Below are 4,537 nucleotides of genomic sequence, written 5' to 3'. Positions count from 1 at the left end.
TGACCGTTAACTGTTATTCATGCCACGTTATTTCTATGACCTATATTATTATTTTAGTAATAATATATTAATTATTATGTGCTATGTGATTATTTGTATTCATATTTTAAGTTATACGTTTCTACGTGTCGTGGATTTCTATCCGGCGAATTCTTTCGATTTTCAAACCAACGGTCAAGCTTTTGGGATTTTTAAGGCCAATATATTTTAAATATGATATTTTAATGTCATATATTTATATATAGTGTTTATATATATTTTTCGTCGCGTATTTGTTATCTCTCCGAATATTTAATCGCGTAGTAGCGTTTTCGTGTTTCGGGCTTCGGGCTTCGATCGAGCGTTCGGGCCACAAGGATTTATCAAATTACAAAATTGGGCTAAGTGGGGCCCCCCATGCCATGTTCGGCCGAACAAGGGGGTATACCCCTTGTGTTTTTCTTTTTGCTAATTCATTATTTCATTTCATCAAATTACTTGTAACTTAAATTCTAGTTTTCTCTCAAACCTCCTCCCTCTTTCTCTCTTGAATATCGACGCCACCACCACCACCACCACTAATCTTCATCATCTCACAAAATATTACTTGGATCAAGAAGCTTTAATCATCATCGCATTCATCTCTTCGATCTCTACACACTCATATCATTCAATTCTTGATTAGGGTATAAATCCTAACCCTAACTTTTTGATTTTTCTTTAATTTTTCTGTTTATATATGTTATTATGATAGTATGATGATTGTATGTTGTTGTATTATTGGTTGTATGCATAGAAACACTTGTTATAGCATGATTTCGGTTTGATTGTTTTGGGACAGCAGCTTATTCGACAATTTATGTAAAATTAACTGATTTAAATGTTAAATTAAAGTGTCTATATATGTTCCTCTTATCAAGACATTGAATTTAGACTCTGGATTCATGTTATTTCGATTCCCGGAGCTCTAGTTATGATTAAAATGGTGTTTTATTGAAATCAAAATGTAAAAACAAATAGTTTCAGGTTTGGTCCGACTTTGTGACCACTTTTAGAGTCTTTAGGGTGTACTAGTGTGTTAGGATTGATGATCGGATGAACATTCATGTTCGGGTCATCGAAATCCGAGCCACGGATCACCCGTTATGACTAAAACATGATTTTGAACGGATTAAAGCTCCAAGTTGACATATGGCTGGTGGTCACGACTTGGTGGCTGTTCTTGGGGTGTTCTTGAGTCCACTAATGTGTCAGGTGGGTTGGTTAGGCAGAGATATGTATAAGACTCGCCGAAAACTGACTCCCGGGGCTCAAGTTATGACCCGATGAACTTTTAATTAAAACTTATGGTTATTAATTAAGACTTATGATATAAATAATGATTTTCATTATTAATAAATTACTTATGATATAAAAAGTAATTACTTTAATTTAAGACTTATGATATACATATTTATAATATCATTTATTAATTACTTATGATTTAATTAAACATTTAATTAAACTTATGATTAATAATACTTTTATTATTAATGAGAAATACTTATGGTAAGTATTAAACTTATGTTATGAGATTATTATAATAAGACTTATAATAAGGATTAATTAATTATTTAATTAATATAAGACTTAGTTATTATTATTATAATTTAATTATTAAATACTTATGATTTAATAATTATAATTAGAAACTTATGAAATGATTAATAATTCATTATTAATTAATAATACTTATGAGATGATTAAAATTTATTATTAATTAATAATCTATATATAATATAATAGTGACTCTCATTGTCATAAATGAGCCACCATTAAATATATTTTCCTTTAACTAGAAAATTGAATTAGTAATTTATTAGAATGGTCAAAAAGTTAAAAACCTCATCCACCCATTGTAAGTAAATGATAAAAAATAACTATAAATTATTATTTACTCTTTAATAAATTGTGATAAATATAAATTAATTACTTTTCATTCACATTATTTAATCTGTTAAACAAAACATACGTTGGATGGTCACAATATCAACCATACATTAATTATTGAAGAGGAAAGGTCACTTATGAGAACCTTTGATAAGAACATAATGTGAGTTACAACCATTCATTTCTTAATTATGATTTTTAATTGTAATTTTTAAATATGATAAATGATACTTAAATATGTGATGTTATGCGAGGTGTATACAAAATAGTAGTATTTTTACTAGGAAATACTGTTAAATACGATACAATTTTACACAAGTTATTTATTTATTTATTTATAGAGTGGATATACCTAAACCTTACTACAACACTTATAGGCAGTGTACCTAATCGTACAGTAGTGTAGTTTTTAGTAAGTCCGGTTCGTTCCACAGGGATCTTAGCCAAGTTTAACGCTATATTTTTTTAAAACTATATTTGTAAATATATAAATATATATAAGTAGTATTATTATTATAAAAGGGGGTTTTTACCGTTTAATGACCGGTTTGTCGATTTTAAAACTTTAGTCGCAGTTAAAACCTAATGTAAAATATTAAAAATATAAAAGACTTAATTTAAAGCGTAAAGTAAATGACAATAATTAAAGTGCGATAAATAAAATTGCGATAAATAAAATGACAATAAATAAAATTGCGATAAAAAGTACGATAATTAAAATGACAATAAATTAAAGTGCGATAATTAAAAGTGCAATTAAATATGAAATAAAAGAATTATGCTTATTTAAACTTCCGTAATCATGATGTTTGACGTGTTAATTTTAGTTTATTACCATGGGTTAATTGTCCTTTGTCCTGGATTATTCAATATGTCCGTATGGTTTTTGTCCATAACAGTCCATCAGTCATAAATATAAAGTGCGAGTGTCCTCGTCAAATTATCCTTATATCCGAAGTCAAATATTCCAACTAATTGGGGACTTAAACTGTAACAAGGTCTTAATACTTTGTTTAATAATTACACCAGGATATCGACTGCATGTAACCCAAGGTTTTAATACTTTGTTAACAATTACGCCAAGTGTCCTTGTACATAATTCACCCCTGTTTTAATAAGTCCATTAACTATTAATCCATTCCCGTGTCCGGTTAAATGAACGATTATTAGTACTTATAAATATCCCGCCCATCGTGTCCGATCGAGTGTATATGGTTATTTATAGGTACGTCCAAATGTAAATCTTTATATTAAATTAACAAACTATCATTTAATTAAACAAATATAAAGCCCATTAATAGCTCATAGTCTAATTTCCACAAGTGTCGTTCTTTTATCCAAACCCCAATTATGATATCTTGTATTTTGCGTTTTGCGTCTTGTATTCTTGTAATTTTGAGACGTTTCTCATCAATAATTTAAACCACTTTGATTGTACTTTGTACTTTTGAGGTTTTTGGTCGTTTGCGTCTTCAATTCATCGTATCTGTCTTTTGCCTTCACCTTTTATTATTTAAACGAATATCACTTGTAAATAGAACAATTGCAACTAAAAGCTTGTCTTTCTTGAGGGATAATGCTATGAAATATATGTTCGTTTTTAGCATTATCAAATATTCCCACACTTGAGCGTTGCTTGTCCTCAAGCAATATAGTCTTGAAATAAAAATACTAGAATCACTTCTTTATTCTTCACACTTTGTACATCAGTGATTTCTATACGGTGGTATGAACAATGGTAGTAACGTTGTGGTTTACAGTCCCACATGACTATGAAAATTTAGATCCTTAAGGAAATTGGATCTTTATGAAAACATTTGATCTTTTGAAAATTCAATCTAGTTTTTACCCTAGATAAGTTTTCCGGAATAACCCTTCACCGGTGTTTGCAAATTGTTTTTGTGGGTTTGGTGGGTTTCAGATTTGAAAATTTTAGCTCAAAAATTGCGATTTTGTGTCACCCACTTGCTAACCTTGTATTGGGAAAGCAACACGTCCAATATACTTGCTCCGTATATTACCTTTCGGTAAACTACCATCCGGTTGTAAAGGAAAGCGTTGAACAAGCAACTGTTAAGGCAATGTCCCGTGACATGCTTTTAATTATGGTCTATAACGTGTCGGATGCAATTACTATCCTTTGTAGGAGCAATAGTAAAGATCACCCTATAGTTTTTCGGTCTGGCACAAGGTCCTGTCTTTGACCATGCTATACAACCACCGTTCTTATGGTTGACACCCAATTTAGTTCAGGTGACCTAATGAATTCCAGGTGAATTCCTAAGATTTTACGTTCAATGGTAATGGATGCATTAAAAATGGGTTTTTTAGAAAATAAATCGGTTTGTAATTTTGATCAAAATATTTTCTCGTTCAAGCTCGAGTTTAGATATCATCGAATTCCATGAGTTTGAATTCTCAATCTTTAAAAGTCAATCTCAAGGATTGAGTAATATCAGTCTTAAAAGCTGATTTTTGATCTTTAAGGAGATTATCCTTTCTGGGGATCTGATTCATTAGTCTTATCAAGCTAATTTGCATGGCGCCCTCCCCATTTTACGAGACAGATCCTCTCATAGTTAGAATAAGTCTGACCACTTGGCGACCCTGTTTGATGCTGAGGTCCGTG

The sequence above is a fragment of the Rutidosis leptorrhynchoides genome, chromosome 4, assembly GCF_046630445.1.
Source record: "Rutidosis leptorrhynchoides isolate AG116_Rl617_1_P2 chromosome 4, CSIRO_AGI_Rlap_v1, whole genome shotgun sequence".
In the NCBI taxonomy this organism is placed as follows: domain Eukaryota; kingdom Viridiplantae; phylum Streptophyta; class Magnoliopsida; order Asterales; family Asteraceae; genus Rutidosis; species Rutidosis leptorrhynchoides.
This window is presented reverse-complemented; position numbering follows the sequence as displayed.